This window comes from Podarcis gaigeae (assembly GCF_964106915.1).
Source record: "Podarcis gaigeae genome assembly, chromosome: 5".
Classification (NCBI taxonomy): domain Eukaryota; kingdom Metazoa; phylum Chordata; class Lepidosauria; order Squamata; family Lacertidae; genus Podarcis; species Podarcis gaigeae.
Genome location: NC_139681.1, coordinates 20,980,755 through 21,006,071, shown reverse-complemented (window position 1 = coordinate 21,006,071; position 25,317 = coordinate 20,980,755). Strand labels below are relative to the sequence as shown.

Below are 25,317 nucleotides of genomic sequence, written 5' to 3'. Positions count from 1 at the left end.
TGCCATTCAGCCTTGATTGAACCAGGTTTAGTCATAATAAAATAAGTCAGTTAATTTTAGATTCTAAATTGGACCCTCTTAGGACAACTAATTTAGAAGTAGTCCCACTGAACTTACTAATACACAACCAAATCAACAACAGCTGCAAATGCTCCCCGCCCGCCGCCCAGCAAAATCCATGAAACAACTGAGCCTAAGAGTATAAAGCTATCAAAGCCTAAGACATCTCCAAATGGTTTTTTAGGGCTTTTCACAAATAATGCGACATTATTGGCATATCATTATGTTCATTTGATTATATATTCAGATCTAAATGGTTTTGCTAATGGGTCAAGTTCTGCTAACAGTGGAAAGTGCAAACAGCAGTGGGGATAGAGGACATCTCTGTTGAGTATCTCTACATAATCTGCATGAGTCTGAATTTACTCCATTCACTGAGATATAGGCTTTAGGCTTGGAATATATGACAAATCCATGTCATAAAACCTCACCTGCCCAGTCCACTATATTTCTCAACACTGCACTATGGAATTTAATGGGGCTGGGCGCTAGATTGGGCAGATCAAACTGAATCTAGTGGATTTGTCCTACCCTGCCCTGCCCCTTTAGTCCTACCCTGATATAGGACCAGATCTGGCTTGGGTGTGACCTAGGTTGGGATAGGGCTGATCTGGGTCCACATCTTAGTCTGTGTGTGTGTGTGTGTGTGTGTGTGTGTGTGTGTGTGTGTGTGTAAGCACAGCCCTGGAATTACTCAAGATGTGATTATGGCTGCCAACCTTTCTCAAGAGATTAGGCAAATTCATGAATGCTAAGACTATCAGTGGCTACTAATCATTATGGATATACGCTATCAGAGGCATATCAATTACTGGGAAAGAACAGGACGAAAGGGTACTCACCTGACCTGTGTCCTGCTTTTGGTTTTGCATAGTGATATGGTTGGCTACAGTGTAGAGCAGAATGCTTGGAAAACCTGGCATTCTCCTAAACAGACCTTATATACAGAAAGGTGGTCACATATGCACAAATTAGATGTGATACAAGAGATCTGTGAATAAAATAGCTACAAGTAGTTCATTAGTTGCCAACTGACCAGATCTTCTTCCAGAATCATTTGCAGTTAAAGAAATAAAAACAAGCATTTAATGCATGCAATTAAAAAACAAACATACAAACCATATCCTTGCCTTCAGAAGATGAACTCAGTCTATACTGACTCTGTATGTCCCTCATCCCTAAAAAAAAGGAAAAAAAGCTGCTCATCCCTCATCCCTAAAAAAAGGGAAAAAAGGTGCTTTCTCTTGGAGATGACGAGTACTCTATCCATTGTAAATAAGCTCAATTAAAAGCAAAAGTAGGCATGCTGGCCCATTAGAAAACAACAACAACTCCACAATCCACAGTAGGGTAATGTGTTTCACAAAGCAGGGGGTGAGGGAGATCAGAGTTTCTTTCTTATTTAAGCACAATAAGATGTTGTAATCATGACCTGCAAGATAAAGACCACAGGCTGAGATTCCATTCATTTGAGGCAGTAGAATCTAGCACAAAAGTTACTACCCATTTCACAATGGCTTTTTCAGATCACCATTTCAATCTGTGAGCAATCATTGTAAAATTGGTGCAGGGCGGCAAATCTTTTCAATTCTGCAAAACCAACAGAAGAGTCTTGTAGCACCTGAAAGATAAAAAATATATATTATGACACACACAATATAATTCACTTCATTGGATGGATAAAGGGTTATCCTGAGTTGCAGGGACACAATTGATGGGGAGCTTGTAAAAAGAGATCAGAGGGAAACTAAATGCTGAATTATACAGTTGAGGATAATGACCTTTTAAACTGCAGTGATGCACCAAAAACAGTAGTTGATAACACAGACATTCTTGCATTGGTAAGCCAGTTTTTAGCACATCCAGTGTGGTTTTAAAAACCGTAAACCCAGCCCCTATTATGTTGATTCCATCTGCAAATAATAGCACTGGTGCATTGTAATACAATGGTCTCATGGTTTGAGGTCACATCATTCAATAACGAACACCTTAAGGTCAGTGACAGAGCATCCTGAGAAGGTGAAATGTTACCTCTTTGGCTTTTCTATACTGCCATTTCAGATTTGTGCTCGTTCATTCTTTTGCATAGACCAGCTAGAAGGCAACTGATGGCATATATTACTTTGGAAGATGAGCAGGTGAATTAGCCCCTCAGGTTGTATTGACATTCTTAGCTCCTGTAATAATTATGTTAAACTAGATACGGGAACAAAGTTGGTACCTGTCTCTGCCACAGCGTCTGGTCCCTCTTGTCCACAATCCTGTTATATGGCCTGTTACTCATAAAGAGGTGTTTTGAGGTTAATGGGCTGTCACCCAAGGCCTGTGATAGGAAAGTGTCACCAATGCTGTGGGATGTAAACACAGGAGCAGTCAATGACAACATTCCTAGAGTGTACATGTTAGAACATGGGGAGGGATGTCTGTCCAGCAAGCAGGTAAACTTCCTGGGGACGGACTTCCTCCGCATGTGACCAGTGGTGGGTGTGGCCTCACCTGTGCAGGTAATGATAAAAGCACAGGGCAGACCAGCCATCTCTCTCTTGCCTCTTCCCTCTCTTCCATCTTCCTTCGATGAGGAAACATCTAAGGATGCCCTCTTGGCTCTCAGCCAAGAGAGGACAGTACTATCTTCCTATAAGATAGTTTCTAAGTGTATGTAACCTTTTTAAGCCTGCCTACCTTCTGGGATCATATTGTGAACAGAACGTGAGTAAACTCTTTTATACTTTTATAAAGACTGTGTCGTGTCTTGGATTTTAAGAGGGAACAAAGGGGAAATTACCAGAGTAATTATTATAGAGGTTCTAGCGAACCTGTGCAAGCATTACCGTTGCGAACTTAAAGGGGAATGTCTATAAACTCTGCTGATATTTTGGGAACTTGTTAGCACAAGTTGGATAAGGATATAATTAGTCAATATATCCTCTCCTGCACCCCAGAACATTCCCACAAATGCATCTCAGATAGAAGAGAGGCTTTCAGTTCTGTAGTCACTCTTGTTTTATAACAGATTGACCTGAATCCTCTCCTCTGAACAGATTAACCAAAATTGGATGATTACCAAAGTCTCAGAGCTGTTTGGAAAGTATCAGAAAAGGATAAAATACAACTGAATAAAATAGGCATTCACAGCCACAACTGCAAGGAAAGTTTATTGTTTATTTCATTTTTTAAATTAAGACTACGATCCTAAACGCACTATGGAGTAAGTCCCATTTAATTCAGTGGATTTTATTTTTGTGGCACACGTATTTAGTCTATGAGAAGGTGACGGTACACAGGTTTTTTTTTAACCATATAGTGAGAAAATCCCCTTATAAAATATGGGAGAAAATATAAAGAAATACTAGAACCAAAGACCCCCTGGGGGATCTCACCGACAGAAGGCATGGCAGTAAAAAAGAAAAATATGAAAGGAGACTAGCAATGTATAGAATGATATTAGAAGAAAACAATAACAAATTGACGCTGAAGAAGTTTGAAGAAATTAGGTTGTACCTGATGGATTAGTTACAATATTTTCAATTAAATGAAAGATTAAGTATAGATTAAAAAAAGGATTTGAAAATAAGATATCAGATTTGGAAAAAGAACTAATCCAATCCAAAGGAAAATATATTTCAAAAATGTACAATCTATATCTTGAGTGGGAGGTAAAAGAAAAGGTAAAAAAAAAGTGGTGCTGGTGCGTTGGGCCCAAGAACTTGGATAGAATATTCACATGAACCAGTGGAAGAAATTATGGAAGTGGACATGAAGTTTACAGTGTGCTATAATCTTAGTAATGAATTTAAAAAGATACTAAAATTCTCATTTACAAAGAGACCAGACCAGAAGCCTTCTTTTTAGCAATAATGTCAACAGAATTTTTTTAAAATAGAAGACCACTCTTCATGTACGCAAAAACAGCAGCCAGGATCCTGGTGGCGAAGAATTGGAAGAGTGAAAAGACCCATCACAAAAACCGAATGGCAGGTTAAAATGATAGAATACTTACAATTGGCAAGGATGACAGCGAGAGTTAGAGGATACCCGATGCAGAAGATCAATAAGGAATGGATAGTATTTAAAGAATATTTGAAAAATTATTGTGATAACAAATACAATAGAACTTCTTTGATAAGATTTTGGAAAACAGAACAACAATAAGGCACTGTGTGATAAATAACAACATGAGAAATAGTACAATGAGAATAATCGGAATTATATTTTAATTACTTTAATTTTTTATCTTTACCTTTTTCTTTATTTTCCTTTTTCCTCTTTCTTTGAAAAGTAGTTGTAGATTGTAAGGATGTAGTGTGTGGTGTAAATCTTGTATTGTTGTGTGCTGTTATGTAAGTCAATGTTGATTGTTTAATAGTTTATCATAATCATAAGGATTACACCGCAAATTTTAATGATAGGGTTGTTACCTGTTCATGATTATTATGGGTTGCTCATATTTTGAGACCACAAGGAAATAATATTATAGAGTTCGTTGTTTGTTTGGTTTATTATTTTGGTTGCGTCCCAACAGTCTTCAATGAGTGTGTTTTCAGTTTCCAAACTATGCATTTAATGGAGAAAATGGTTTCTGATGGTAGGGTCTTTTTAAACTACCCATTTGTTGTTTGTAGAAAAACAATAGGATTCCAGCATTGTAGGGGCTTGGAAGAGATGACCCTCAGGGTCCCTGCCAACTTCACCATCTGATGGTTCTGCTTCTACACTGTGGAGCAGCTCTTTAGGGTTTCAGGTGGGAGTCTGATCAGAAGACACCAGGACCTGGACCTGGGACCGTCTGCATGCAAACTATACATTCTACATCATTGCAATAAGGTGCAATGGGCAGAAAACTTTTCTGTTCCACGAAGCCTTTGCAGGCAATTTAAAGCACATCGCCCACAATGGTCTGCTGGTGTTTGTTTTTAATTATTTTAATTATTTTAATTATTTTGTTATATATATATATATATATATATATATATATATATATATATATATATATATATATGCAAATGTAAACCACTGTGATATATTATATGTAACTAATATTGCTTCCTAATTTTTCTGGTACCACTTCATGCCTTTAGTTCCATGTCTTGCTGCCATGAAGACACAGTGATGGGAAACAGTTCACTGGTGACATTTCTGCTAATTGAACAGTTGTAAATACAGCTGAGCCACAAGAGAAGTAAAAGGAAGCTATTCTAGGAAGTGCAGCACCTTCCCACATTTTGTGGGATAAATGTCTGTTTCTGTTTCTGCCGATGTGAACAGGACCCTTGCAATGTTGCAAGCAGCTTCTTGTTCTCTTGATCTCTGTCCATGCAGGTGGTTTGCAATCTATCGGAACCACCTGCACCATCGGGGCCTGGTAGGGACCCCAAGATCTCCTGCAATGCTTTTGCAAAGTTTTTTGCAGATAAAGTCGCTCAGATTCAGAAGGAGGTAGACTCCACCGCGGGAGCAGGGCCAGGGTGGGAGAGTGCTAGAGTTTTGTCTAGTCCTGTTACATGGGATCAATTCCAATCTGTTACCTCCGAGGATGTGGACAGGCTGCTTGGACAAGTGAAACCGAACACCTGTATCCTTGATCCTTGCCCATCCTGGCTGATAAAAGCGAGCCGGGAAGGGCTGGGCGATGGGCTCTGCGGGGTGCTGAATGCTTCCCTCTGTGAGGGAGCCTTCCCAGACCAGCAGAAAGAGGCGGTCATTAAACCACTTCTTAAAAAAACATCTTTAGACCCAGCCAATTTGGCCAACTATCGCCCAGTCTCAAATTTACCATTCTTGGGCAAGGTGATTGAGCGGGTGGTTGCCAAAAAATTCCAAGCACGCCTGGAGGATGCAGACCATTGGGATCCCTTCCAATCGGGATTCAGGCCTCACCATGGGACTGAAACTGCCTTGGTCGCGCTGGTTAATGATCTCCGGCGGGCTAGGGACAAAGGTGAGAGCTGTTTCCTAGTTCTGCTGGATCTCTCAGCGGCCTTTGACACCATTGACCATAACATCCTTCTTGACCGTCAAGCTGGGGGCACTGTTATACAGTGCTTCCGCTCCTTTCTCCTGGGCCGTGTCCAGAAAGTGGCGGGGGGATGAGTGTTCAGACCCCTGGGCTCTCACTTGTGGGGTGCCTCAGGGTTCCGTCCTCTCCCCCATGCTTTTTAATATCTATATGAAGCCGCTGGGAGAGATCATCAAGGGGTTTGGGCTGGGTGTTCATCAGTATGCAGATGACACCCAGCTCTCCCTCTCCTTTAAATCAGAACCAGTGAAGGCGGTGAAGGTCCTGTGTGAGTGCCTGGAGGCTGTTGGAGGATGGATGGCGGCTAACAGATTGAGGTTGAATGCTGACAAGACAGAAGTACTGTTTTTTGGGGACAGGGAGCGGGTGGGTCTGGGGGATTCCCTGGTCCTGAATGGGGTAACTGTGCCCCTGAAGGACCAGGTGTGCAGCCTGGGAGTCATTTTGGACTCACAGATGTCCATGGAGGCACAGGTTAATTCTGTGTCCAGGGCAGCTGTCTACCAGCTCCACCTGGTACGCAGGCTAAGACCCTACCTGCTCGCTAAATGTCTCGCCAGAGTGGTGCATGCTCTAGTTATCTCCCGCTTGGACTATTGCAACGCGCTCTACGTGGGGCTACCTTTGAAGGTGACCCAGAAACTGCAATTAATCCAGAATGCGGCAGCTAGACTGGTGACTGGGAGTGGCTGCCGGGACCACATAACACTGGTTCTGAGAGATCTGCATTGGCTCCCAGTACGTTTCTGAGCACAATTCAAAGTGTTGGTGCTGACCTTTAAAGCCCTAAATGGCCTCGGTCCTGTATACCTGAAGGAGCATTTCCACCCCCTTCTCGGTAGTGGCGCCTGCCCTGTGGAACGCCCTCCCAGCAGATGTCAAAGCAATAAACAACTATTTTACTTTTAAAAGACAACTGAAGGCAGCCCTCTTTAGGGAGGTTTTTAATGTTTGATGCTGTACTGTTTTTAATATTCAGTTGGAAGCTCCCCAGAGTGGCGGGGGAGATCCAGCCAGATGGGCGGGGTATAAATAATAAATTATTATTATTATTACTATTTTGCGGTTACTGTATTTATAAACACGGGGAGGTGAGGTCAGCAATCCTTTCTGATCTACTGCAAAACACCCAGCGTTCTTCCCACCTTCTTCCCACCACTGCCAACAGCAATTTAGAAAGCAATTAGGACTGCAGGGGGGAGCGGGACAGGGATTAGTTGCGCCCCCATCCCACCCTATGCATATAAGCATGTGATGCGTTATCACAGATCTCCAGTTCAGATAATTCAGAAAAGGATCAGCAGAGTGATCAAGTGAATGGAACAATGAGGAAAGGTTGGAGCATTGGGGACTTTTTGGTTTAGAGAAAAATAGAATAAGAGGTGGCATGACAAAAATTTATAAAATATTGCATTGCATGGAGATAGTGGATAGAGAAAAATTTCTCTCCCACTAAACTACACTTTTAAAAGCTACACTCCCAAAAGCATTTAACTTTCCCCCCTTACAGTTTGCCTTTGCTGTTTTATTACATTTTTAATGGATGCTTATTGTTTTGATATATTGATGTAAACCACTTTGTGAGGTTCATTTCAAAAGCAGTACAAAAGTAAATGAAATGGTAGCGATTGAGAGGGACGTATTTCTGACTAAATGGATCTGTCTTGATTTATAATAATTGAAAATCATGATCAACCAAAAATAAAAGAGGAAAAAAACTTCCTAGCAGAGGCGGATTTAGGGCAGCCCACCCGGTCGTGGAGGGGCCAGAGGGGAGCAGAAGGATGGAGGAATGAAAGGAGCAGCATGGAGGGCGAGAGGGGGCAGCCAGACATGCTAATGCACTTATCTCGCCTCCTGGGCGGGTCCCCCCTGCGGGGTGGGGTGGGGGGTCATTGTGTGAAGAGGGAGCGAAGAGGAGATGGGGGGACGGGGGGGAGAGGAGCGGGGAGACCAAGGAGGAGGAGGAGGAGGAGAGCGGCTAAGGTGACCCGCAGGGGAAGGCGTGGCCAAAGGGCGCCAAGGCAGGGGTGGCGGGGGCGCATGCGCGGGGGCGGTTTGTGCGGGAAATGGCGCGCGGCGCCAACCTGGATTCTATGAAGCGAAGCGAGAGGGAGTGGGGGATGGGCGGTCGTTGAGACCAGAAAGAGGAGCGGGAAGAACACCCCTCCCCCCCCCCCGTTGCCCCAGCAAGACGTTGGTTATGGCGCTGATGCTGCGGGAAAGTAATAAGGGAGGACAATGGCGAGAGGGAAGCCCTTCAGAGTTATCTGGTAGCCGCTCCCCAGGCGCCACCACAGGACACGGCGGCGGTGGCGCCATCTTCCCTCAGAGAATATATATATTTGGCGGCGTATCAGCACACACACACCCTGCCCACAATCCTTCCACACACACACAAAGTGTGCACTGCCGATCTGGGCTCCGAGTACAAATTCAGTAAATAAAAACCATGAGAACATAGCAACCCGGAACACTGAACTGCTTTTATTTGTAGGAGGACGAGGAAAGGAAAACCAGCAAACAAAGTTTAGATATAAAATACATAGCTGCGTTTCAACCTATTACTAGTTCGTTTATACATTATGTCCCTTTCTCCTCCAAGGTTCAAAGATCACAATGTTTCCCCGCGTCAATTGTAACGTGGCAACTTTCCAAGCACAATGTACCACAAAGTAACTTCCTAATATGAACAGCAGCAATGCCAATGTGACATTAGCCCTGTGCTGGTGGTTGTTTTAATGAACAGTTAAACTGCATGGCTACTGAAACACACGGAGCAGGAGGTCACGTTTCTGCTCGGAAATACGTGTTGAATTAACAGCGCAAACTGCGTTTTGACACGCCAAAGGCTCCCAAATTTATTGTGGCCTATGCTTTCGTGAAGGACGGTCTACTTTCTCCGAAAAAGTTTCCCAGTTGCTGAGGAAGAGGGCAGTGAGCAGGGGAGATGTGTGTCTCAGATGTTTTTGGGGGGCCAGTGGAAGTCCTCAAGAGCACCATTGCACCCCCAGTCCCCGGTTTGGTAACCCTCTTGGGAAGACCATATCTTTGTCCCATTTTGAGATACGAAGCTAATACCGAGGATGACGTGACTTGGAAATCAGCTTGATTGTGAGCTTTTTATTCATTTATTGTGGGACAGGACTGTCAAGTGAGATAGAAGTACGATTCTCAAAAATGGAATATTAATGTCCCTAGCCGAGGCCAAAGTGTCTGGAAATATTTACTATCAAGTATAAATGGTTTGGAATCCACTTCACATACCATCATAAACAGACATACTTGGATTCCAACGTTGATGAATCCAAAAGTCTACTTCACAGCTAAAGCATGCCGCAATCCCTAGATTTGGAAGTCTACTTCACAGCTAAAGCATGCCGCAATCCCTAGATTTGGATGTTATACTATGATCACCTGAAAAGAATGCTTAGAAATACAGGGGTACCTCGGGTTACAGACACTTCAGGTTCTAGACTCTGCTAATCCAGAAATAGTACCTCGGGTTAAGAACTTTGCACAGCATCCTAAATCTCCCTTCCAAAATAACAGAATTTTGAAGCAAATTAGTTGGGACACATTTCTATATTCTGGAACGAATAAGACACCCCCTTATATTCTAGGTAGATGTTCCACCGCTATGATGAATAATATATTGAGATAGATTGCAACGTATTGTATCCCAAAGGATACAAGTAAATGTTTTCCAGGAAATTCTGCTAGTCCCTACTGTAAGTACCTTACAGGAATACAAGTTTATATCAATTGCCGTCTGCAGAAATACACCAAGCTTCTAAGCGATGATGATGGCAGAAATTAGAGACATTTAATTGTGTCTCTCCCACCCCCAATGTGAGCCCTCTTTTCTTCAGGGATAATCTTTCCTGAGACAGTACTGATATGTTTGCTGAGGTTTCCACATCTTTCTGTAACGCCCCCAACCTTCACGGAAGCTTTTTTTTTTCAGCCGTAAAAAATGTAGTTCTTACTCGAAAAAAAGTTTGAAAAATATATTGAATTTCCCACAGCTCACCACTCGGAAAAAAGTTTCCTCGCCGATTCTGAGTCAGCATACCTATGATTAGGGTTTATAGATACACCTAGGGAGGGTCCCTTGTGTTAATTATCTTATGCAAAAATAACAAAGAATGTACCATCAGAGTACATTCTTGATTAACAAACTGCCAGGGACTGGGAACATTCATTGTATGAGCTGGAAGGTTGCAGGACGTTTTCAGTCTCTTTGAGGATCGGAGGCCACTATCTTGCCCCGGGTGCAGGGCGGAGCGGCAGGCTATTTGGATGCCGCAAGTCCCTGAAAGGCAGAGGAAAATGCCACGTGAAAGTTGTGGGGATAGAAAGACAGAAAGAGAAATAGTGGAACTGAACAAGAAAGGAAGCACCAGCAACGTGTGAAGCAAGCCTAGGAAACGGAAAGCTCGCTTTCCCTCAGAATGCAACCCCCTTGCAGTTACAAGCGACAGTGCCTTGAGACTGTGTAGATTCAGGATTTGGTTGCGACGTCTGTCCGGGGCTGAATACTCTGAGCATCTAACATCAACCGCTTGGGCTTGAAAGACCTACTGACTTCTTGGCAAGAGGAGTTTGCCTCCCCTTTATTTGCCATGGTGTTACTCACATTCTTCCCTTATAGCTTTTCCACCGCCTAACCTTAACGAAAACCTCTAAGCGGCTTACGAAAGCATGAACATGATCGATAAAAGTCAAAGTGAAAAACATGCAAAATGCAATTACAGTGAAGCTAAAACCACCGATTAAAAGGCATAGTAACTTTCTGCAGGTAAAGGTAAAGTAAAGGAAACAAAGTTTATAGCAGGCGCCGAAAAGGGTGCAGTGAAGGCGCCTGCTTCATCTCAAAAGGCAGGGGGTTTCAGAGTGTACTTGTTGCATCTAGGCTTCTTGGGCAAAGCCTTTCAACATGCCTAAGTCTTGGCGCATCTCTGTCTGTAAAATGAAAGCTTCATAATAATATTTTTAAAAAATAAACCACAGTTCTGTCTAGCTCTCTCGCTCCTCAACCCATCCTCTCAATTTCCTTCAACTGTGCGCACTAATCTCCAGGCCTAGGGGGCTATTTTCCAGTTTTGCTAAGGGGTGATGCCAAAGGAAGGGTGCGCTCCAGCCCATCTAGATTCGTCAAGCAGCGCTTGAAAAGTGAACTTGAAACTCGCTCCTCCCCAAAAGCCGCCTCCCCATTGGAGCGCTTCTCTCCAAGGAAAACGCGCCGGCCAATTGGCAGCCCGGAGGGGCTATAAAGGCGCCGAACTCCAGAAACCTGGAGCGGGCCTGGAGGAGCAAGGGCAATTTTGGAAACCAAAACCAGCTTTGTTGGAAGAGAGCGAGGCAGCCCTTTTGCAAGATGAAAACCACCAGCCGAGGTAAGAAGAGAGGATTGCTATGAAGATTTTTAGTTCACTTGTCTATAAAAAATTGCTCAAATGATTGATATAAATTCAGGGTTTCATAAGCGACGGTTTTAAAAATGAAGGGTGTTTCTGGGTCAGGACGGGGTGTAGGGAAGGCTTTCAAAGACCCATTTGTGGTAGCCGGGGAGGAATTACACAGGGGCTCAAATGTCTTCGGATGGAAACATTTCGCAAGATTGGTTTGCACATCTTTACTTGTAAGCATGAAGCATGAAGCATTTACTGCATTTTACTGCGTGAAGCATTTACACACACATTTTCTGATTGATAAAAACCTTTCACATAAACGGGATTAAATTTCCGAATAATCGTGGTTAGGATCGGCTGCGGAAAACGATGGCAGGCATAGAAATAAGAGCGTAGACTTCTTACTTAAAATTCTTTGGTTTGTTTTCTTGCAAGCCTTGCTCCGAGCAACCGGAGGTTTATTTAAAGGCCACAAAGTGCGTGGATTTGAATGTCAGGTACAAAAGCCTTCCGGTAAAAAGGGAAGGCTTTGCCCTTCTGCGCTCTGCCGGGTCAGCGAGGCGGTTGAAAGAATGGCCACCGAAGCTTTCTATACTGGTGGTCTTTTTACGCAGTGGAACCTCAGGCAGCGCCCGATTCTGGGGGACTTGCTCCCGGGCAAAGGCAGGCGATGCAGCCCCGAGCTTTCCATGTCGGGAGGAAGATCTGCAAGCGTCGCTTCAGTTTAACCCGAGCGCTTCCGTCAGATTTGCCTCTTTGTCTTTTCCCAGGAGGAAGCTACCCCAAAGTCGGAGGAGATAGGAGAAAAAGGACCGTTTTCACCCCTGCCCAAATCGAGCTCCTAAAGAAGTCCTTTGAAGAGAACCGGTACCCCGGATACGAGACTAGGGAGGCGCTGGCAAAGTGCATCGGAGTCGAAGAAGATCGTGTGCACGTAAGAATCGGGATGGTGGGGGCTCCCAAGACTTCCCTAAACCGCCCATACTGGAAGAATTTGAAACACTCATAATAATCCTTGCGTAGTCGGAGGCCTTAGTTCACCCGGGTGCCTCTCAGCTTATCGCGAAAGGCGCCTTGTTCAAGAGCTACCTTCCTCTTTCTTGGTTCTTTTTTTGGGGGGGGTGTATCGTGGGTGTAAAGGCTTTTGAACATAATGCCTATATGCCCTTCGCACAACACAAAACAAGTTAAAGTAGGTTCTCCCACTGTAATACACTAATCTTTGTTTGGTTGTTGTACCTGAAAGTGAAATTATGACCTTCCCGTTTGGAAATAATGGGCATTTGGTTCTCTCCTTTCTTCTGTTCAGATCTGGTTTCAAAACCGACGAGCCAGAACACCAAAGAGGATCGGTTCCAGGATAAGGATCGGGAACCAGGCTGCAGCTCCTTATACCTACAGTGAGAGAACCTGTCCAAGAAGCAGCCTGGACAGCAGCCCAGAAAGCAGCCCAGCAAGCAGCCAAAATATTCAAAATATTCACACGCAACAAAATTACCAGCCACAGAACTTGCATTATGCTGAAAGCTATGGAGGAGCAGGGTTGTGGCAGCCGCCTCTCAACAACACGCAACCGGGAGAGTGTGCCCCGCAACAGCAGAGCTCCCCGGAATTGAACCCTGCTTATCAGCAAGCTGCTTTTAGTGGAACTGGGCTTTCTGAGACTTCCCAGGCGAGCAACTGCCCAGTTCCATATTATGGTGCAGAGATGGTGAGGCAGCCTCCACCACCATCTGATAACTTCTTCATGGCATCAAGCACTTACACTCCCTGGTCTGCAACGGGGAATTAATTATTCAGCTACAAATCCTGGACAAATGCAGAATGTTGATGGAAGTGTTTCGGACTCTCAGTTTTTCTCTTTAAGTCAGGTTCCAGATTAGCATCCCAACTCCTTCCTTGCTATCCTGTACATATTTTCCAAGCTCCCTCTTGTAATGCCTTTTAATGTATGACTTCAATGTTTTGAATAAAGTTTTTTCTTTTAGTAGCTTGTCTGGAGTCTTCCTTTAACTTTCCATTTACTGAAACATTCACTTTCCTGTGTGCAAGCTTAATTTTTCCATAGAAACAAGTCAGTTGTGCTGTACATGTGGTTCTAGAGATAAAAGGTCAGGTCTACTAATGGCTGAATATTCCTGAGACACATTTTAATGCACCAATGGCTTTCTGTCCCTTTCCTTTTCTTTTTAAGTCTCTGTATCTGAGGCTAGAGTATGTGGCAATAAATTTGGTGGGAAGTTGCTGCATTTTCCTTGTATGCAAAAGTATATTTGTAGATCCTGGTATAAGTAGATTTAGTAACACTTTTCTGTGTTAATAAGTTTGGTTTCCGTTCATGAGTCTTCCATTTTTTAAAAAAACATAAGTTTGAGATGGGGATATAAGGTTTAATTGATTTTCCTACCATGAGTGTGTTAAGTTGTTTTCCAAAGCTTTAAAGACATATAAGATTAACTGGTATGTGCCTTAGCCTGCAACATGGGCATTTATATCTATTAAAAACTTTGTGTGGGGGATATTTTGAACACTTTATTTCTTTTTCTTAGTTGGTCTTTAAGGTGCTACTGGAAGGAATTTTTTTATTTTGTTTTGACTATGGCAGACCAACACGGCTACCTATCTGTTTCTTTTTCTTGCTCTTAATCCCCCCCCCCCCGTTTTGTGCTCTATTGCCTTCAATAAGCTTTATGGGAGGGTTGTCTGTGAACTTGAGGTACCACTGTATATGCCTGAGGGAAGGTAGCCGTGTCCTGTGGTGGCGCCTGGGGAGCGGCTTCCAGATAACTCTGAAGGGCTTCCCTCTCGCCATTGTCTTCCCTTATTACGTTCCCTCAGAATCAGCGCCATAACCAACGTCTTGCCGGGGCAAGGGGGGAGGGGTGTCCTTCCCGCTCCTCTTTCTGGTCCCAACGGCCGCCCATCCCCCACTCCCTCTCGCTTCGCCTCATAGAATCCAGGTTGGCACCGCGCGCCATTTCCCGCCCAAACCGCCCCCGCGCTCGCGCCCCTGGTCTCCTCTGGTCTCCCCCCGCGTCTCCTCGGTCTCCTCTTCACTCCCTCTTAACACAATGACCCCCCGCCCCACCCCGCAGGGGGGACCCACCCAGGAGGCGAGATAAGCGCATTAGCATGTCTGGCCTCTGAGGAAGGCTGCCCCCTCTCGCCTTCCATGCTGCTCCTTTCATTCCTCCATCCTTCTGCTCCCCTCTGGCCCCTCCACGACCGGGTGGGCTGCCCTAAATCCGCCTCTGCTTGGAAGTTTTTTGTTCTCTTTTATTTTTGGTTGATCATGATTTTTAATTATTATAAATCAAGACAGATCCATTGAGTCAGAAATACGTCCCTCTTAATCCCTACCATTTCATTTACTTATGTACTGCTTTTGAAAGGAACCTCACAAAGTGGTTTACATCAATATATCAAAACAATAAGCATCCTTTAAAAATGTAATAAAACAGCAAAGGCAAACAGCAAGGGGGAAAAGTTTAATGCCTTTAGGATTGTAGCTTTTAAAAGTGTAGTTTAGTGGGAGAGAAATTTTTCTCTATCCACTTTCTCCATGCAATGCAAAATTTTATAAATTTCTGTCATGCCACCTCTTATTCATCTTTTCTCTAAACCAAAAAGTCCCCAATGCTCCAGCCTTTCCTCATTGTTCCATCCACTTGATCACTCTGCCGGCCCTTTTCTGAATTATCTGAACTGGAGATCTGTGATAACGCATCACATGCTTGTATGCATAGGGTGGGATGGGGGGCGCAACTAATCCCTGTCCCGGTCCCACCCCCCTCCGGTCCTAATTGCTTTCTAAATTGCTGTTTCCTTTGCATGGCAGTGGTGGGAAGAAGGTGGGAAGAACGCTGCGTGTTTTGCAGTAGATCAGAAAGGATTGCTGACCTCACCTCCCGGTGCTTATAAACACAGTAACCGCAAAATAGACCCCTCCCCTACTACATTATACTGCTGAGATGAAGAATACTTGAGTTAACCAGGAACGGGTTTATGTGTGGAAAGCCTGTGAGCTCCCATTAATTCTGATTCTCAAAACAAGTTCCTGGGCTCATAATTCTTGTATTCTAAGTGTATGGCTTTTGTACTAAGCTCCTTATTGCTGGATTCTAGGTTCTAGTTAAAGGGAGGGAAGCAAATCTCTTGCTGCATGGTGCCTGTGACTTCCAATCCTCTTACTGGGCAAATATTAGTTCTGTGTGGGCAACGTGGATGGGTAAAATAGCATGGTATTTACACCTCTTCCCCAGCGCCACAAATAGTTCTGAATCTCTACTCTACTCCCCTCCCCTCGTTTGCTGTTTTCAAACCCAACAACAGATGATTATTACAGTTCTCCCAACATCAGTCCCAAACAGTGACAGACCTACATTTTAGGGGCCCTGTAGCTTGAGCTGTTCTGGGGGCCCCTTCACAACTAGCAATGAGTTCTGGGTAACCACTGTTGTCTTCTTCAACAGATCACCACATTTAAAAAATCAGACTTTGATTAGAATTTCTGTTCTGGGTTGTCTCACGTGTCAAAGACACTGGTGTGAATAAAAATGTTTACAAATGTGGACTAAATCCATCTGAGATTAAGCACCCAGAATCTTAAGATTCATTTGTTTCGTAGGAGATCTTTCCCTGATTCCAAGCTGCTCTCTGTTTGACATAGGCAAAATACCGGACTCTTGATGCTACAACAGCTCTGGAGAGAGAGATAAATGTAATACAATAGATAAAAGGCAAGATTAAAATAACACCCAAATGAGATCAAAAAGCTAAGGTTGGAGGATAAAACCTACAATAAGGATAACTAGCTGCAAGTAGATCTAAATGTCTTCACCTGACACATACAAACACATCAAAGTGATGCCAGGCACGCCTCTCTGGGAGTGGAAGGTGCGGGATTTATTTCCCCACATCCGTCTCTCTGAATGAGGGAAAGAGTTGAGTGGTGGAGAACAGAGAGCATCATTACGCAGGAGAGACTGCTAAATCTTAGCGAAAGGAAAGGTACTAGGTGGTGTGTCATCTGGTGTGGATGAGGAAAGACTGCAGCGTTATGGGCTGCCCTGGGTGGAATCTACACATAAAAAACCCTCTGCAACTGCTTTAAAAAAACAACCACACATTTTGAAAAATATATTGAATTTCCCATAGCTCAACACACCATCTAGTGTCACATTTGTATACCGTAATTTACAACACATTTAAAACATTTCCTTCTCCCGACGCCTTCTAGGGTTACCCATCCATATAAATCCCCCCCCCAACTTTTAAATTTTGTATATTTTATAGTTTTTCAACAAAGTTTGTTATTTTAATGCCTTTGTCTGGGATCATCATCTGGCTTTCCTTTTACTGAAGCATTCTCTTCCCTTTGGCCAAGCAAGCTAAAAGCACTTCAATACTGAAATCCAAAATAAAAGCTGAACAATTGGCCACTTGTTCAAATAAAGGCCACAGTCAAAATCTGGGGTTGGAACAACTGGGTATATGTTTCAAAAGGTTCCAATTTTGCTTTTGATATTTTCGGGTTGATGTGGGTTAAATGTTTAGCTGGGGTTCTTGGTTATTTTAATATGGGTATAAGTATAAACTGTTCATTATTGCTATCATTATAATTATTTATTACTGTATTACTATTGGTTTCTTGGTTTGCTATTTATTTGTTGTTGTTTTTAATGTTTGATGTATTGTGTTGTAAGCACAATGTATTTTTGTACTTTTTGCAGAAAACAATAAAGCATATATGGATATAGATATATACGTGTGTTTTTGTGCATGTGATTCTACGGGGATGGATTTTTCTGAGCCCTGCCTGCCTGCCATGCTACATACTGCACTCCCTTTTCTGCTTTTACGTGCAACTTCCACGAAGGAAGAGTTCACCCAAACCAAAATCCACAGTATCTTGATGATGTGACTCAGACATTGGGTTAAATCCTGGAATTCAAAGTGTTAAATGAGGATGCTATTGGAGAGTATTGGGAATGCCTTACAAGATTCCAATCTGTTTATAATGCTACACATTATCACTTCATCATTCAGTATTTCCTCTTGTCCCTAATCTTAAACCAAGCTAATCCTTGCTGAGCTTCTGACAACCAGACAAGGGACCAATTCTGATTATGCGGTTCAGGGTTTGCTTTCCCTCTGCTTTCCACCCATATGGTTCTGAAACCGAGTTTCAGTTCCACGAGCTTATTTCTCTATTTATATCCCACCCAGGGGCCCCACTTGAATAGAAGATGGGGGGGTCAGGTAAGCCCTGCCCTGGTCGATTGCCATTAGAGCACTGGGAGGGGGGGACAAGGGACCTGGGGGCAAGAGTTTTCTCCTAGGACCCCACCTTCCCCCCTGGGACATTGAGGCGGCCCACCTCCTTCTCCCCCCTCCGCCCTCTCAGCCCCCGACACCCCCGCGAGGGAGACCAGCCTGAGAGGCGGCGACTGGCTTGCGCCCGAGTGAGCTTTGGGGCTGGTAGTAGGGTGTGTGTGTGTGGGGGGGGGGGGTGTGCAGGGATTGTGGTGTGTGGTTGTGTGTGTGGTTGTGTGTGCAGGGATTGTGGTGTCTGTGTGTCTGTAGACATTGTGGGGTGTGTGTGTGTGCAGGGATTGTGCCGTGTGTGTGGGTGTGCAGGGATTGTGGTGGGTTTGTGTGTGCAGGGATTGTGGGGTGTGTGGGGGTATGTAGGGATTTGAACCCTGTCTGGCCTCAGGCGGGAGGAGGCCCCATTAGCTAAAGTGGTACGTCAGGTTAAGAACGGACCTCCAGAACGAATTAAGTTCTTAACCCGAGGTACCACTGTACTGTCATATACACACTATGGTCTTATCCAGTTTTAATTTGCTATAACTTTTTAAAGGTTTAGCTGATGGCATTGCAATGCTCCCGTTGCTCGGTCCCAGCGCCTGCCAACCTAGCAGTTTGAAAGCACCCCCGGGTGCAAGTAGATAAATAGGGACCGCTTACTAGCGGGAAGGTAAACGGTGTTTCGTCACACTGGCCACGTGACCCGGAAGTGTCTGCGGACAGCGCTGGCTCCCGGCCTCTAGAGTGAGATGAGCGCACAACCCTAGAGTCTGTCAAGACTGGCATGTACGGGCAGGGGTACCTTTACCTTTACCTTTTATTGCAATTATATGATAATGGGCATAGTAGCCAATTCTTATGGGCCAAGATCCCTCCCCACCAAAAATATCTGAGCCCCCCCCCCCAGTTGATGGGCATTGCTATTCAAATGGTGTGTATGTGCCATGTCATGTGATAAATTATGTGGGGTGGGGTTGCGTGGGACCTGGAGTGGGGGAGTGGGAAATGGCCCAGCTCTTTAGTAGAAGTAGGGACTTGGCAAAGAACTCTTCTGTCTCCGCCTAAACTCAAATCCCCCCCGGTTTACTATCCCTAGTACTTCAAGACTCCCATAAAAGTGGCTGGCTTAAAACAGTCTATCAAAAACTTCCCTCTTGTAGCCTGTCCTCACAACACCTACCCACTATGGGCCCTACTGAAGCAAACAGTCTAACTGGTCAATGTCTCAAAGATATGGAGCATCAGAACAACCTAAAGGAAACTCTGCCCTTGGTATATTCATTTTGCACCTCTCCATTTTGATACTTTGGCCCCATATCTGCACAAACATATTATCCCCAAATACAGACATGCTTTTACACTTGCAAGACTGGATGTTTTGCCATCTGCGGTACTTGAGGGTCTATTCCAAAAGATCCCGGCTGCCAAACGTCTTTGCCCCTGTGGAGATGGTAGCACCGAAACAGCGGCACATGTCCTCCTGTCTTGTACTAAGACCTGCGGAACGAGATGATCACCCCACCTGCAGTGGCGTAGCGTGGGGGGTGCAGGGGGGCCAGCCGCACCGGGTGCAACATCTGGGGGTTAGGGTAAGGGGGCGCAAATCCACGGGTTAGGGGGCCCAAATTACTTGCCTTGCCCCGGGTGCTGACAACCCACGCTACGCCACTGCCCACCCGTACTAACCATCCCAGGGCACTCATCTACTCATCCACTGCCACAATGTCCTTTTTTCTATCGGATCAAGATGAGCAGATAACAGCAAAGGTTGCTAGGTTCATAGCTGGGGCAATCAGAATTCAGGACTTTAAATTGTGCTCTTATATCAAATTTCCTTTTCTGCGTATACTGTCATGTTTTACTGTTGCTATGGCCATTGTCTAATGCGAATAAAGTTTTATCTATCTATCAGTCTTGTTAACTCTCCTGAGATATTGTGATGAGGGGTGGAATATAAATCAAGCAAGAAAGCAAACAGAAAGTCATATAGCAGACAAATAAGTCTTATAATTTTAACTCTATAAAAATCACACAACAGTAACCCATGTAGTACAGTTTGCAACTTTTCACTACTACACCAAAATACACAATATTGGGAATGCTATTAACAGAGCAACCTTAACCATGCCTACTCAGAAGTAGGTCCCAAGTCCCAAGTAAGTTAGGCTAGCACAGCATCCTAAATCTCCCTTCCAAAATAAGAGAATTTTGAAGCAAATTAGTTTGGACACATTTCTATATTCTGGAACGAATAAGAACCCCCTTATATTCTAGGTAGATGTTCCACAGCTATAATGAAGAATATATTGAGATAAATTGCAACGTATTGTATCCCAAAGGATACAAGTAAATGTTTTCCAGGAAATTCTGCTACAGTAGTCCCTACTGTAAGTACCTTACAGGAATACATATTTAAATCAATTGCCTTCTGCAGAAATATACCCAGCTTCTAAGCGAGGATGATGGCAGAAATTAGAGACATTTAATCGTGTCTCTCCCACCCCCAATGTGAGCCCTCTTTTGTTCAGGGATAATCTTTCCCGAGACAGTACTGATATGGTTGCTGAGGTTTCCAAATCTTTCTGTAACGCCCCCAACCTTCCCGGTAAGCTTTTTTTCAGTAGTAAAAAATGTAGTTCTTACTCGAAAAAAAAGTTTCCTTGCCGATTCTGAGTCAGCATACCTATGATTAGGGTTTATAGATACACTTAGGGAGGGTCCCTTGTGTTAATTATCTTATGCAAAAATAACAAAGAATGTACCATCAGAGATCCATTCTTGATTAACAAATTGCCAGGGACTGGGAAATAGTGGAAGTGAACAAGAAAGGAAGCACCAGCAACGTGTGAAGCAAGTCTAGGAAACGGAAAACTCGCTTTCACTCAGAATGCAAGGTACACAAGTGAACAGCACAAGCAACGCTGAGAGCAAACCCTACATAAATTAAGCATAATAGAAACATCGCCACCCACGCCACCCCCACTCATATCCCCACCCTCCACCCCTTTTTTCTCCCCCTAATGTCTCAACAAATGAAGCGGATTTGTAAAAATGTTACATGTAAAAAATACGAGAGACATTACACATACTTCTGTAAAACAAGAAAATCTTTAATAAAAGAAGAAGAAAGAAAGAGAATGCAACCCCCTTGCAGTTTCAAGCGACAGTGCCTTGAGACTGTGCAGATTCAGGATTTGGTTGCGACGTCTGTCCGGGGCTGAATACTCCGAGCATCTAACATCAACCGCTTGGGCTTGAAAGACCTACTGACTTCTTGGCAAGAGGAGTTTGCCTCCCCTTTATTTGCCATGGTGTTACTCACATTCTTCCCTTAAAGCTTTTGCACCGCCTAACCTTAACGAAATCCTATAAGCGGCTTACGAAAGCATGAACATGATCGATAAAAGCCAAAGTGAAAAACATGCAAAATGCAATTACAGTTAAGCTAAAACCACCGATTAAAAGGCATAGCAGGTAAAAGTAAAGGAAAGGAAACAAAGTTTATAGCAGGCGCCGCAAAGGGTGCAGTGAAGGCGCCTGCTTCATCTCCGAAGGCAGGGGGTTTCAGAGCGTACTTGCTCAGAGTGTCTTGGCTTCTTGGGCAAAGCCTTTCAACATGCCTAAGTCTTGGTGCATCTCTGTCTGTAAAATGAAAGCTTCATAATAATATTTTAAAAAAATAAACCACAGTTCTTTCTAGCTCTCTCGCTCCTCAACCCATCCACTAAATTCCCTTCAACTGTGCGCCCTAATCTCCAAGCCTATGGGGCTATTTTCAAGTTTTGCTAAGGGGTGATGCTAAGGGAAGGGTGCGCTCCGGCCAATCTAGATTCGTCAAGCAGCGCTTGAAAAGTGAACTTGAAACTCGCTCCTCCCCAAAAGCCGCCTCCCCATTGGAGCGCTTCTCTCCAAGGAAAACGCGCCGGCCAATTGGCAGCCAGGAGGGGCTATAAAGGCGCCGAACTCCAGAAACCTGGAGCGGGCCTTGAGGAGCAAGGGCAAAATCAGCTTTGTTAGAAGAGAGCGAGGCAGCGCTTTTGCAAGATGAAAACTACCAACCGAGGTAAGAAGAGAGGATTGCTAAGAAGATTTTTAGTTCACTTGTCTTTAAAAAATTGCTCAAATGATTGATATAAATTCAGGGTTTCATAAACGAGGGTTTTTATAAAGGAAGGTTGTTTCTGTTTCTGCGTCAGGATCAGGGTGTAGGAAAGACCCATTTATGGTAGCCGGGGAGGGATTACACAAGGGCTCAAATGTCTTCGGTTGGAAACATTTCGCAAGATTGGTTTGCACATCTTTACTTATAAGCATGAAGCATGAAGCATTTACTGCATTTTACTGCATGAAGCATTTACACACACATTTTCTGATTGATAAAAACCTTTCACATGAACGGGATTAAATTTCCCAATAATCGTGGTTAGGATCGGCAACGGAAAACGATGGCAGGCATAAAAATAAGAGCGTAAACTTCTTACTTAAAATTCTTTGGTTTGCTTTCATGCAAGCCTTGCTCAGAGCAACCGGAGGTTTATTTAAAGGTCACAAAGTGCGTGGATTTCAATGTCAGGTACAAAAGCCTTCCTGTAAAAAGCGAAGGCTTTGCCCTTCTGCGCTCTGCCGGGTGGGTGGTCAGCGGGGCGGTTGAAAGAATTGCCACCGAAGCGTTCTCTACTGGTGGTCTTTTTACGCAGTGGAACCTCAGGCAGCGTCCGATTCTGGGGGACTTGCTCCCGGGCAAAGGCAGGCGATGTAGCCCTGAGCTTTCCATGTCGGGAGGAAGATCTGCAAGCGTCGCTTCAGTTGAAGCCAAGCACTTCCTTCAGATTTGCCTCTTTGTCTTTTCCCAGGAGGAAGCTACCCCAAAGTGGGCGGAGATAGGAGAAAAAGGACCGTTTTCACTCCTGCCCAAATTGAGCTTTTAAAGAAGGCGTTTGATGAGAACAAGTACCCCGGATACGAGACCAGGGAGGCGCTGGCGAGGTGCATCGGAGTCGAAGAAGATCGTGTGCACGTAAGAATCGGGATGGTGGGGGCTCCCAAGACTTCCCTAAACCGCACATACTGGAACAATTTGAAACGCTCAGAATAATCCTGGCGTAGTCGAAGGCCTTAGTTCTCCCGGGTGCCTCTCAGCTTATCGCGAAAGGCGCCTTGTTCAAGAGCTAACTTCCTCTTTCTTGGTGTGTTTTTTTTTGGGGGGGGGTGTATCGTGGATATAAAGGCTTTTGAACATAATTCCTATATGCCTTTCGCACAACACAAAACAAGTTAACATAGGTTCTCCCACTGTAATACACTAATGTTTGTTTGGTTGTTGTACCTGTAAGTGAAATTATGACCTACCCGTTTGGAAATAATGGGCATTCGGTTCTCTCCTTTCTTCTGTTCAGATCTGGTTTCAAAACCGACGAGCCAGAACACCAAAGAGGATGGGTTCCAGGAAAAGGATCGGGAACCGTGCTGCAGCTCCTTATAGCCACAGTGAGAGAACCTGCCCAAGAAGCAGCCTGGACAGCAGCCCAGCAATCAGCCAAAATATTCTCACGGAACAATATTACCAGCCACAGAACTTTCATTACGCTGAAAGCTATAGAGGAGCAGAGTTGTGGCAGCCACCTCTCAACAACACGCAGCCAGGAGAGTGTGCCCCGCAACAGCCGAGCTCCCTGGGATTGAACCCTGCTTATTACCAGCAAGCTGCCTTTTGTGGAACTGGGCTTTATGAGACTTCCCAGGCGAGCAACTGCCCAGTTCCATATTACAGTGCGGAGATGGTGAGGCAGCCTCCACCACCAGCTGGGAACTTCTTCATGGCATCAAGCACTTACACTCCCTGGTCTGCAACGGGGAATTATTCAGCTACTAATCCTGGACAAATGCAGAATGTTGATGGAAGTGCTTTGGACTCTCAGTTTTTCTCTTTAAGTCAGGTTCCAGATTAGCATCCCAACTCCTTCCTTGCTATCCTGTACATATTTTCCAAGCTCCCTCTTTTAATGCATAACTTCAATGCTTTGAATAAAGTTTGTTCTTTTAGTAGCTTGTCTGGAGTCTTCCTTTAACTTTCCATTTACTGAAACATTCATTTTGCTGTGTGCAAGCATATAAACATGGGCTTATTTTTTCTGTAGAAAAAAGTCAGTTGTGCTGTACATGTGGTTCTAGAGATAAAAGGTCAGGTCTACTAATGGCTGAATATTCCTGAGACACATTTTAATGCACCAATGGCTTTCTGTCCCTTTCCTTTTCTTTTTAAGTCTCTGTGTCTGAGGCTAGAGTAGGTGGCAATAAATGTGGGGGGAAGTTGGTATATTTTCTTTGTATGCCAAAGTATATTTGTAGATCCTGGTATAAGTAGATTTAGTAACACTTTTCTGTGTTAATAAGTTTGGTTTCTATTCATGAGTCTTGAATTTTTTTAAAAACAGAAGTTTGGGATGGGGATATAAGGTTTAATTAATTTTCCTACCATGAGTGGGTTAAGTTGCTCTCCAAAGCTTTAAAGACATATAAGATTAACTGGTAAGTGCCTTAGCCTGCAACATGGGCATTTATATCTATTAAAAACTTTGTGGGGGAGATATTTTGAACACTTTATTTCTTTTTCTTAGTTGGTCTTTAAGGTGCTACTGGAAGGAATTTTTTTATTGTTTTGACTATGACAGACCAACACGGCTACCTATCTGTTTCATTTTCTTGCTCTTAATTCTCTCCCCCCCCCCCCCGTTTTGTGCTCTACTGCCTGCAATGAAGCTTTATAGGACGGTTGTCTGTGAACTAGAGGTACCACTGTATATGCCTGAGGGAAGGTAGCCGCGCCCTGTGGTGGCGCCTGGGGAGCGGCTACCAGATAACTCTGAAGGGCTTCCCTGTCAACATTGGCTTCCCTTATTACGTTCCCTCAGCATCAGCGCTATAACCAACGTCTTGCTGGGGCAACGGGGGGGAGGGGTGTCCTTCCCGCTCCTCTTCCTCTCGCTTCGCCTCATAGAATCCAGGTTGGCACCGCGCGCCGTTTCTCGCCCAAACCGCCCCCGCGCATGCGCCCCTGTGCGCCCCTGGTCTCCCCGCTTCTCCCCTCCTCCCCTCTTCGCTCCCTCTTCACACAATGACCCCCACCCCACCCCGCAGGGGGGACCCACCCAGGAGGCGAGATAAACGCATTAGCATGTCTGGCCTCTGAGGAAGGCTGCCCCCTCTCGCCTGCCATGCTGCTCCTTTCCTTCCTTCATCCTTCTGCTCCCCTCTGGCCCCTCCAGGCTCAGCCCGGCTGGGCTGCCCTAAATCCGCCCTCTGCTTGGGAGGTGGATCTTCCTCACTTCCACTTCTTCCCCACTCCAAATCTGCCTCCACAGCAGCCTCGGGGCAAAGAGGAGGCGCCACTGGTCTCTTCCCGCCTTTCTTCGCCATCTTGATCCCCCAACAATCTCCAGCGTTTCTCTGCTAAAAGCAGGGGCGTCCCTAGGAAAAGTGGGTGATTCCAGGAACAGATCAGAAACCGGGACGCCC

General features: G+C 44.6%; 2 long non-coding RNA genes across 3 annotated transcripts in view; both read right to left on the bottom strand.

The window, feature by feature from the left end:
* LOC310845429 overlaps nt 1-25,317 on the bottom strand; it is an 82,625-nt gene that overhangs the window by 12,302 nt on the left and 45,006 nt on the right. The window contains exon 2 of the long non-coding RNA XR_014564712.1: nt 24,587-24,774. This is a non-coding gene — a long non-coding RNA (uncharacterized lncRNA). The remainder of the gene's footprint in view (nt 1-24,586; nt 24,775-25,317) is intronic.
* Nucleotides 903-2,383, bottom strand: LOC310845480. Of its 2 annotated transcripts, none has more exons than XR_014564790.1 (3): nt 2,282-2,383; nt 1,168-1,681; nt 903-987 (listed from the first exon to the last, which is right to left on the bottom strand). It is a non-coding gene; the product is annotated as an uncharacterized lncRNA (long non-coding RNA). The 2 variants fall into 2 exon arrangements; XR_014564791.1 differs by having other exon boundaries at nt 967-997; nt 1,180-1,681.